The 12,500-nt window shown below is 40.0% G+C and overlaps 1 protein-coding gene across 1 annotated transcript in view; it reads right to left on the bottom strand.

Annotated features, from left to right (window-relative positions):
* nav2b (neuron navigator 2b) overlaps positions 1-12,500 on the bottom strand; it is a 121,796-nt gene that overhangs the window by 108,493 nt on the left and 803 nt on the right. The gene's annotated exons all lie outside the window — the stretch shown is intronic.

Here is a 12,500-nt window from a genome sequence, read left to right as displayed (position 1 = left end):
GAAGTATTTCTAAAAAGTTTAGAAATTTTCTTTCTTGTAAATTGAAAATGTAATGCTTATAAAATAAGCTACAAAAAAGATCAAAGGTTTACACAAAGCATAAAAGTTTAAACTGGCCTCGTAAATCCACAAATATAACACCTAGGGAAGCATCAACACGTTTTATTAAGACCTAGTAGGAGTACAAGTACATTTTTGGAATTTGTTGATAGCAGTACTGATACAGATATGGACAAAAACAGGGTTAGGGTTAGGCCACACCTCCTATACTGAGAATAAGGCACAGAAGCCACACCTCCTTTACTGAGAATAAGACACAGAGGCCACACCTTCTTTACTGAGAATAAGGCACAGAGGCCACACCTTCTTTACTGAGAATAAGGCACCGAGGCCACACCTTCTTTACTGAGAATAAGGCACAGAGGCCACACCTTCTTTACTGAGAATAAGGCACAGAGGCCACACCTTCTTTACTGAGAATAAGGCACCGAGGCCACACCTTCTTTACTGAGAATAAGGCACAGAGGCCACACCTTCTTTACTGAGAATAAGACACAGAGGCCACACCTTCTTTACTGAGAATAAGGCACAGAGGCCACACCTTCTTTACTGAGAATAATGCACAAAGGCCACACCTCCTATACTGAGAATAAGGCACAGAGGCCACACCTCCTATACTGTGAATAAGGCACAGAGGCCACACCTCCTATACTGAGAATAAGGCACAGAGGCCACACCTCCTATACTGTGAATAAGGCACCGAGGCCACACCTTCTTTACTGAGAATAACGCACAGGGGCCACACCTCCTATACTGAGAATAAGGCACAGAGGCCATACCTCCTTTACTGAGAATAATGCACAAAGGCCACACCTCCTTCACAAAGAATAAGGCACAGAGGCCACACCTCCTTTACTGAGAATAAGGCACAGAGGCCACACCTCATTTACTGAGAAAAAGGCACAGAGGCCACACCTCCTTCACTAAGAATAAGGCACAGAGGCCACACCTCCTTTACTGAGAATAAGGCACAGAGGCCACACCTCCTATACTGAGAATAAGGCACAGAGGCCATACCTCCTTTACTGAGAATAATGCACAAAGGCCACACCTCCTTCACAAAGAATAAGGCACAGAGGCCACACCTCCTTTACTGAGAATAAGGCACAGAGGCCACACCTCATTTACTGAGAATAAGGCACAGAGGCCACACCTCCTTCACTAAGAATAAGGCACAGAGGCCACACCTCCTTTACTGAGAATAAGACACAGAGGCCACACCTCCTATACTGAGAATAAGGCACAGAGGCCACACCTCCTTCACTAAGAATAAGGCAGAGGCCACACCTCCTTTACTGAGAATAAGGCACAGAGGCCACACCTCCTTTACTGAGAATAAGGCACCGAGGCCACACCTCCTTTACTGAGAATAAGGCACAGAGGCCACACCTCCTTTACTGAGAATAAGACACAGAGGCCACACCTTCTTTACTGAGAATAAGGCACAGAGGCCACACCTTCTTTACTGAGAATAAGACACAGAGGCCACACCTCCTTTACTGGGAGTAAAGAACAGTGGCCATCTTCTCTCTGCATGGGAGGGGGGGGAAAGCCAATTTTTAGCATTTCTATTAAAAATCTTTAAAAAAATTTTTTTAAACCTTTAATGTCCAAATACACACAGTTTGGAATTGGTGACTTTGTCTATTATATACTAATAAATCCACCTAATCTGATATCAATCATAACTCAAGTTAGAAAATGTAATCTGATGGTTCTGGGATCAAGAAGCAAAAAATAACAACAAATATACAAAATATAACAGAGTTCCATTCTTATACATACAGTTCAACTGCTACTCTAGTGCCACCTACAGACGAAATTTCTCCTGTTATTTTTATTTCTGCCAAAATTGTGGGATTACAAATTGAGTCCTAATGAAAAACATACTTGGCAAACACATACACTAAACATAAACCTTTGGATTCATCAGAAGTTTGCTTAGTTGGGATTTGTAACGCAGGATAATGATTCAAGCTGGTTTTGGGTCATCAGTTAAAAAAATCCTTGATACTAATCTCTTCTTCCCTTAATCTGAGTGTCAGACATTCCTGAGGTTTCATCTATTATTTAGAGAAGTAAAAGGCATGTAGTGAGGGCTGTTCTTTGAAACCAAGTACCACAGAGTCATGTAGTCATCTTACATAAACTCGTTGTTATCGCTCTGCTCCTGAAAAGACAGCAGAAATCTACCAGACAAAATTCATCAGCGAACTAAACTTCATAGATAAGTGCTGTTGTTTATAGAACTGTGGCCAAATTGATAGAAAATTCTGTTTTCAATCATCAGTGATAACTGGTCCTGTCAACCTCCACAGCATTTAGGTGAGTCTGAGTCAACTCTGAACATCATCTTAGTAAGAACTACTCCTGCAGGGTTTGAGAAATTTGGAAACTCTTCAAAACCTAGATGTCATGACCCAGTGACCGATCGAAGCAGACGAGCAAGCTAGTGGAACTTTATAGAGTCTACGTGTTTGGACAGGGACTTGGAGCTTATTAGTTACAGTTCAAGCAACACAGGAGATTTTGAGTTTCTAGATTAGGACAAAAAAAAAAAAGCACAAATTTTTCTAGTTGTGCATTTATTAATTTGACAGAAAATTTAACTCCTTTCAAGACCAATTCAACTTAAGGGTTACGGGTTGTATTCAGTAGTGGCTCTCAGACCAGGGATCCCCCTAGATGCTACAAGGCAACAAGGTCTACAGTTCACTAGTAATGCTACTGTATCTTACTGCTAAAGTCAAGGTCTATCTAAAACATAAGAATAGAAGACCAGTTCCAGTCCTGGATTGTTGTGGTCATTTCCTCATTGTAACACACTGTTATGCTTGGTACTTTTTGTAGCAGGGAACTCAAAATACTTCTCTTGATTCAGACACTCAAGATCTTGAATGACTTTTGGTTAAGTGTTTAAAAAAAAAACAAGCAATGTCTACCTTAATTGGTCTACCAATGGTCTGCCTTAATTGAAGTGGTAGCTCATTGGTTAAGGTATTGGACTGCCAATTGGAAGGTTGCCAGTTTGAATCCCAGTTCCACCAAGTTGCCATTGCTGGGCATCTGAGCAAGGTTCTTAACCCTTAATTGTAAGTCTGGATAAAGGTGTCTGCCAAATTCTGTAAATGTAATTGATGAGCATGTTTTTTTTTTCAAGATGATCTGAAATTATTCAAGGCTCTTTATCCATAAAAATATATGTCTATATGTCTTGGAAAGCTTTCTGAAGGGCAGCAATTGTGCATTTTATAGATATTCCTGCAGCTGATTAATGATGTAGAACAGGTTACTGTGTCATTCTACATTGCCGTACCTTCAGAGGGCATGGACTTCGTTCAGAACCTGAATGGATAAGTCACTGGTATTAATGATTACTTACTCCACTGGATTGTTTGTAAAATGTTTGAATAAAAGTCAGATCCTGCAGAACAATGGACATTTTTTCACACCAATTAATAACTAGAGGTTGGATGACACATATTCATTCTCAATGAAATGCTGTTTGGATAAGTTTTTATGTTTATTTTTCTATGTTGCTTTGAGATCATGTCATTTCTAAAAAGTGCTATACAAATAAATTGAATTGAATAAGTAAAAAAGGAGCCAAGGTTGCTAAACAGAAACTCGTAGCAGGAAGTAAAAACTAATTCAGCCGCATGTCTATTAACCATAGAGGCCACGACTCTGCTGATTTTGTCACAGTTAGCTCGCAAGACAACTTGTGAATTCACCTAGATAAAATCTGAGAAGGTAACAGCTACCCAAAACAAACACGTCTTTTATGTTCCGTGTTCTTTCCACTTCAGTGAACCAGCTTTTCTGGCAGTTGAATTTTATTAGCATTTGGTCTGACCGGTGCTTTAGCTGAGAACAAAAAGGATCAGACATTGTAAATACTTTGGCTCTTATCCATAGATGCTGGCATCTCTGAAATATAACAATCATAAAGAAAGTTCAACTCATTACAGAATAATTATATATTATATATATATATAATATATATATATATAATTATTATATAATATATATAATAATTATTATAAAAATAATTACAAAATGTTAGGAATGAAAGACCCCGATGGCCTTGCATATTGATACGAGACGATCATTTAATAGCAAAAAAATAACAAATCAATACAGTGTTGCCATGGTAACCTTGTTCCACGTTTGGTTATTCAGATGTTATTCAGTAATTCCTGAAGAAGGTGTAACTTTGTAAATCTGTAATGGTTCAAATCTTGAATGACCAGAGAATAATTGCTAGAAGTCTCGAAATCGTGGCCTAAATAAGTTCATTCAGAGTAAAAAAGTCGAATCAAGGACATAAAGAACAAGCACAGAATAAATGCAAAAAAAAAAAATAATAAATAAATAGTTATATAAATATTGTAAACAAGTATATATTATACATGCAATGTGTTACCTGCTAACACAATATCACTTTAAAAATATTTGACCTATTTTATATCCTATTAGAAGTGTTTGTTGAGATATGCTGGTATTGTGTAGAATGATAACATTCGATAAAATGCAAACGGACAAAACTGCACTGGCCTCAGCTTAGCCCCTTTCCTCCCTTCCGCTTCGGATGATGCAGAAAAGAAATGAATAAAAAATTATCTGAATTAGCATGACAAGAGGAGCAAAGGACTGAAATCACAATGAAGTCCTGCTGAGAGGGTAACAACCAACAGCGCAGAAAGCGCGAGCTTACATAGAGCGAGCAAGCTGATAGGCTGCATTACACAACTAGACAAACATCTGCCATAAACTGCTAATATTTTGACTGAACAAAAACCCATGTGGCCTTTGATCACATCAGCAATTTCATTTTATAATCTTTTCAAAATGCAGTACCAAGCAAAAATGTAGCACTTTGTATAGTAAAGAAAAAGGAATGCATTAAGAAAGTCACACCAGCTCAGTGATGGAGTTAGAAGGTAGTTTTAATGAAATCCTCTGCTTGACCCTAAGGCTAAAGAGTCAGAAATCATAGATAATGTGTGAAAAACTACACTGACTGTCGTCTCATCAAAAAGACTTCTTTCCTTCTTACTTCAACTGTTGCTAGCAAAATCTATGTTCTAAGATTTAAGTAAAAAAGATTAATATTGTTCAGGTCAGAAATGTATTCAGACATTGTGAGGATGTCTGAGATTGGAGCATGTGTAACGCTGGTTATTTAGCAAGCTAGCCATTATTTTTAATTATTGTTTTTTTTTATTCCAGATTTTCTAATTTAGTCTCAGCCAAGTTAGCTCTTCTTTATCATGTGGCAGCTACCTTAAGACAGCTACACAACATGCTTCTTCTGAGGCACAGGAAGCCAGCCGACTGTGTCTTTCCGAAGCACTTCAGGAGTTTTGAAATCGTCATCTGATTGGTTTGATTCTACAGGAGGTCCAGGAGACATGTGGACTGCCTTCATGGAAGGAGGAAGCCGTCGTGTTTACAACTGTGGCAACAAGCACTTACGAGGATAAGCTAAATGTTGGATATTCCAAATGATGTGAAGTTCATGCTACTGAATCTATCATTCATTTGCAGTTTTCTTAAATGAATGATCTGTGGCTGCTTTCTGAATGACCGGCCTGTTTTTGTAGGCACATCGACTTTATATTTTCACGCCCCTAAACGTGACACTTTGCTCTACATGTCAATCAGTCAATAAAAGCTGCTACGGAGTTCAGAACTTCAGACTCAAGACAGCAGAAAGTCTTGATATGTGAGACAGATGCCCATGATTGCAATTTCCTCCAAGATCCCAACGAGTCTGGCTTTGAAGCAGCTCATTCCACAGAGACAGCCCCTTCTGGATGTCTCTGAGAAACTACATGCTGCCAGATCAGCCAAACTGTCATCCGTCCTTATCCTTCTTGACCTTTCAGCAGCGTTTGATATGGTCAGCCACAAGACTCTCTTGTCCACCCTCAGGAGTCTTGGGATTTGCGGATCAGCTTGGGAATGGTTCGCTTCCTACCTGGAAATGGTTCGCTTCCTACCTCTCCACTGGTGTCCCACAGGGCTCAGTACTTGGTCCTCTTCTTTTCTCCCTGTATACTCACTCTCTTGGTGAAGTTATTTCCTCACATGGGTTCTCTTACCACTGCTATGCTGATGATACACAACTTATCTTCTCTTTCCCACCCTCAGATTCCACAGCTTCTGATCGGATCTCAGCATGTCTGGCAGAAATATCATCATGGATGACTGCTCATCAGTTAAAGCTCAATCCTAACAAAACTGAACTGCTGTTCATCCCAGGTGATTCATCCCCAAGTCATGATCTTGCTATATCCTTGCAAAACGATCTGAGCTCCCCTTCAGACACAGCTCGCAACCTTGGGGTAACCATGGACAATCAACTGTCCTTTTCCTCTCATGTTGCTAATGTGACTCGCTCATGTCGGTTTCTTCTCTACAACATTAGAAGGATTCGTCCATTTTTGTCCACACAGGCTGCTCAGGTACTTGTTCAGTCTCTTGTCATTTCTAGACTGGATTTACTGCAATGCACTGCTGGCAGGTCTACCTATGAAAGCAATCTGTCTTCTGCAAATGATAAAAAATGCAGCTGCCTGGCTTGTTTTCACGAACCAGTGAACATCGTATTTTGAGGAATAAACCATAGATGGGATGACGTTCTATCCAAAGGCACCATGTACATGCAACTTTGCGCACTCTTTGACACCAAGGGGTAATTTAGCATCCCCAGTCTAACTACTGGAATGTTTTTTGTGAGCTTTGAGGAAACCAGAGAACTTGGAAGAAACATGGGGAGAACATGCAAAACTTCACACAGATGGATCAATGCAGAAGCTGTAAGACGGCAACACTACACACACTGAAAAAAAGACTTTGTTAAATTTACTTCATTCGAATGCATACATCTGTTCCACCTGATCCTGACATCCGACATGATTCGAGCGAGTATTTTCAAACCCCTGAATATAATCAAACACCGTACACACTGAATCAAACCCATGACTCGTGGTTTCCAACAGACACATTACCAAATCGTCGTTGTCACACTATAGCAGAGGTGGGAGTAAGTCACACACGTGCAAGTCACAAGTAAGTCTCAAGTCATGAATGTCAAGTCAAAGTCAAGTCGAGTCTTTTTTAATATTTGTCAAGCAAGTCTCAAGTCTCAAATTTGCGACTTAAGTCTGACTCGAGTCAAGTCGAGTCCCCCATCTCTGAATCATTTAACTCAAGTCCGAGTCAAGTCTCAAGTCATGAATGTCAAGTCAAAGTCAAGTCGAGTCTTTTTTTAAATATTTGTCAAGCAAGTCTCAAGTCTCAAATTTGCGACTTAAGTCTGACTCGAGTCAAGTCATATGACTCGAGTCCCCCATCTCTGCACTGTAGTTAAACTGTAGTTCCCATCAGAGCCAACATTCTTGTGAGATTTCACGCTATAACTGGTTTACATTAATGCTCCTTGAACTGATCATTCAATCTAGTACTTATAAACCTGTTTACATTAAGTTTATTATAATCATCTTTTGTTGACCAATGCACACTAAAGCATTCCTTTAGCATGTCTCTGTTCAAATTCTCAGATGACTCTGACTCAACACAAGGTCAAATCAGGACTTAGACCCATGCCAGTAGACCAAGTCATCTTGGTTTGATCTCATGTGTGTCATAAATACAGAATTAAACACGGTATTGCTTTTTGAATATATACAATTTAACTGATGAATCGTAACCACACAAACACAGAACACCTAGCTTTTATAGTTCTCCTAGACATTTTGGATCTAAGAGAGTCTATAAGGAGACAAGGGCTGGTTTGGGGGTTTCCAGATGGTGATTTCCACTGACAAATCCAACAGTATAACTGCCAAAGGTGGCCAAGGGGACTGTTACCACATCTTGTTTTTCCCCTGCTGTTAAATCAAGCGAATGAATAAATAATATACTTGGCTGACAAAAATATATTTTGAAATAGTCCTCTGAATAAAGGCACCTTTATTAATCGTTTTTGTCATGTTTTGAACCGATTCAAAAGTAGGAGATCATTACATTTCTAATCATTACATTGCTAACCCTAACCCTAACCCTAACCCATATGAAAGCAGCGTAAACAGTAAACAGCAAAAGTCTCAGACAATCGTTTCATTTTTTGACTTCCAATTAAGTTTAACTTATCAAACTTTACCGCTCACTATAACAATTTTATTCTTTTTTAATTTAATTATTTCTGAATGTATCTTTGCTTTACAGTTTTTCTTTACATCTGCCTAAGAGTTGTTGTTTTTTTATTACTTGGTTGAATCTCACTAAGCTTGCTTGACTTTACGTTAATCTCCGCGATCGCAAAATCACGAAATCCTGTTCAAATGTACACGTGTGAAACCATATTAAAAAAACAAACAGACCTGCACACATCCTGACTGAATTTCATTCAAAATGTCTTTTAGTTAAAAACAGGACAATGAAAAAAGTCTATAAAAAATAAAATACTCATCCAAATACGATGCTACACAATGTTATATTTGAATACAGAAGTCATCGGAAATGAGCCGTGTTTATAGATGAAAGTTAAGATTGAAGCTTTCTGTTAGCATAATTTTGGATTTCAAGATGGCCGCCTCCGTGGTAACGTTCCACACAGAGTTCCACAGTGTTCACGTTTATAGATTAAAGTAATTTGCACTGTGTCGTGAATCAGTGAAAAAAGAAAAGAAAAGAAAAGTAAAGATTTTGTCTCAGATATACGTTTATTATCGGTTAACCCCGTTAGCTAGATTGACAGCAGCTGTATTAACTGATTTTGGAGATAAATGTAAAATGTTGTACATTATTTCTCTCAACTACTATACAGTATTTTTTTAGGCTGGATTTATCAAAGGAAGTATTATTTGTAGCTTATATCCTTTGACTAAGACAGCAGGGGATTTCAGTTTGAATTTATTGTGAGGTTTTGGACCACAAACATTTACAGTAACATTTTCAAATACCCCACAATCTACATAAGTTTCTTCAGAACTATCAGAATAGCTTCAGCATATCCTTTAATTACGGACTGGAGAAACCTGAAAAAATAGTAATTCCAGGGTTCTACCTTAAAGTGCTCAGCTTTAGCTTCGAGCGTTCAAACTGTGTGCCAAGTTGAGGGAACTCAAAAACTCCCAAAAGCACTGCAAAAAAGTTAAGATCATCAAACTGAGAGAGATACACAGAGAGAGCACAAGAGAGAGAGATAGAGAGAGAGAGACAGTTCATTGCGATGCTCGCTCTACTGTTTGATGTTTTGTGTGCTGGGACGTTTTCAGGAAATCCGACCTAGAACTTTTAACGTCCCAGTTCAGCTGTCCAATTTCATGGATGTTCTCCTCAACTGTCTTTGAGAGTCATGTAAAAAAAGGGCTAGATGTGCAACGACAGTTTATTTCCCACAGATACGGCGAGTTCTTTAGTTCTCCGGTTCTCCAGTGCAGATAATGAGATTAGGATCAACGTCAGACGTTTCAAGATAATGCTGCTGACAGGATTAACTCTAAATCATCATAACATCTACTTATTATTGTACAAGGCACAATCAAGCACAAGCACCTTAACACCTCTAAATCTTCATCCAGCTGGAACACACCGATATGTAATACATGAGCACACACACACACACACACACACGCAATACAAGGAATAAAAATAAAAGTGAAATACTGAGAACAAAGTGTAAGTCATGGGTTAGCGGGAATTGCGAGAACAGCCTGTTCTTTGTTTAAACGCCAGGACCTGGCCCTCCTGCAGTTATTATAAATGTGCTTCTGAACCACAGGAGAACTGAGCAAACACTTTCCTTCCTTACCAACATGATAAACGTGTGTGACTGAGAGAACATGACCAGGCGGCCAACTCTGCCACCTTGATTCGGCCTCACATTTTGATACGTTCCTAACAGTATCACTATTTTCAATGTGTGGTGAAATGAAATCTACTAACTAACAGGAAATAACTTCTTTCACAGTCATTCTGCAATACTAAATGCACCTATAAACGGATTAAAAGCATTTCATTCTTTACCAAATGAAAACGTTAGCATCGGCAAATTGAGGAATAAAACACTGCAGGATATGGTGTTATGGAAAATAACTGAACTTCAGGGTGGTAAGAGTAAGTCAGGTACCTCCGGAGTCCCTCCAGGTACTCCGGTTTCCTCTGTAAGTCCGAAGACGTACACTGGAGGCTGATCTGTAAAATGTGCGTGTGTGTGTGTGTGTGTGTGTGTGTGTGTGAGAGAGATGGGTTAACACCCTGTCTTGTGACCCGAGTCCACTGGGATAGACTTCAGGTTCTTCCCAGCCCTGGGTAAGAATGTGGTATCTCAGAAGTTAAGGTGCTGGACTACTGATTGGAAGGTCATGAGTTCAAATCCCATGTCCACCAAGCTGCCACCGCTCGGCTTCTGAGCAAGGCCCTTGACCACTGCTCGTGTATAAAATGAGACTAATTGTAAGTCACTTTAGATAAGGGCATCTGCCAAATACTGTAACGAAAATGTAAATGCATTGTCGCTAATATTTACAGAAAAGCGTTACAGCTTTGAAGATACAAGAACAACAACAACATTTCATCTACAGAATGACACAGAAAGCTATGTATATGTCATTTTCACCTTTAATTGCACCAAATCTATGAACATACCAAGGGATGGACAGTGATGCAGGACATATTTCATGCAAATTGATCTATCAATAGGGGGATGCTAGCAGGGATCAGGCCCCAGGTTGCTCGTGTCATGGTCTGCAAGCTCTGAATACTCAGGTCCCCCTGTATGTAAACCCTTCCCAACACCCGCCGATTTGTTAGGCCAATTCACCCTCATTTATCACGGCAAATTAGCTAATCAGTGTGACAGCCACCATGGCGAGAGGCTTCATCAGAGCTTGACCGATAGCCACTCTCCCAGCTGTTGGGTACAACAGGGTCTGGAGGAACACAGCTCCTAATAACAGACAGTCTAATGCAAGAACAGATGGTAGAGCTGCTTAAATATTCCTTCTCATTCACTCAACACACACACTAATGTTTTGGATAAGCAGAAATATGCACGTACTACTAGGAATGTCCAAAGGATGGAGTTATGTGGTGTTATTATTATTTTTATATATAGAAGAACAAAGCCTCTTGGTATTCAAGCAGTATCCTGTGCTCTCATTGGTGCGGCCCAGGTTCGATTCCTGGGCAGGGAGCTAACCCAGCCACTGAAGAGTTAAACTCAGTGCCGGTCCCAAGCCCGGACAAAAGTGGGAGGGTTGCGTCAGGAAGGGCATCCGGCGTATAACCTGTGCCAAATCTAATATACCATGTGATTCGCAGTGGTGACCCCAAACAAGGAGAAGCTGTAAGAATAACAACAAACATACTGTATATCGTCGCTGTCGGGCGGAATCCTCGTATCTCCAAAACCGTTATTTTTCAGGAAATGAAAAAAACGCCGTACCTTATCTGCAGTGCACAGGGTTTAGTCTGCATTGCAGAGGATTGTCTTGCGCTAAATACCTGTCCTCAGACGAGCACCAGAACTAGCAGGGGTCAAGATTTTTTTTTCTTTGAGCCCAGTGTTTTGAAGACATTTACCTCAGAAGACGTGTTGATTCGTTGCGACTCTTCTTGAGGAGAAATGTGCCGCGAAGCTCTCCCGCGGAGTGAGGAAGAGGTGGACAGTTGAAGTGTCCAATGGAGTTATGAGATTGTGGAGCTATTTTCAAGACTTTAGATTGGTTAATAACTTGTAAAAATAACAGACCCACGTGGGGACTGACCAATAGCATCGATATGTGAAAAAATATGAAATTGACCAAATTTGGACATACGAGGTTTCCGCCCGACAGCGACGATATACTAGAACAGTTTCCTTTCCAAGGATCCACTCATATAACTCTACGGCAAATGTAGTTTACTTGGTGCCTGGTGTCATTTTACCAAGCTAACGTAGTGCTAGACAATCTCGTGCAAACGCTTTTTCTATATATACACACCCAGATTGTCATCAATCTACAATATAAATAATTTTTTAAATAAACAACGGTTCCAATTTTGCTCATGACTGGGAAACCACATTAAGATTGAGGAACGAGAGAAGATCCTTGTAACCTGAGAAGGAAACACCAAACAAATAAGATGTTCTGCTTCATGAATACTATTAAAGAAAGAGAAATTTGTATTCATTCATTCATTCATTCATCTTCTACCGCTTAACCAAACTACCTCGGGTCACTATCTCAGGCGTCATCGGGCATCAAGGCAGGATACACCCTGGACGGAGTGCCAACCCATCACAGGGCACACACACACACTCATTCACTCACGCAATCACACACTACGGACAATTTTTCCAGAGATGCCAATCAACCTACCATGCATGTCTTTGGACCGGGGGAGGAAACCGGAGTACCCGGAGGAAACCCCCGAGGCACGGGGAG

Source organism: Tachysurus vachellii, chromosome 13, assembly GCF_030014155.1.
Source record: "Tachysurus vachellii isolate PV-2020 chromosome 13, HZAU_Pvac_v1, whole genome shotgun sequence".
Taxonomy (NCBI): Eukaryota; Metazoa; Chordata; class Actinopteri; order Siluriformes; family Bagridae; genus Tachysurus; species Tachysurus vachellii.
Note: the sequence above shows the minus strand (reverse complement) of the source record. Positions and strands in the feature narration are given on the sequence as shown.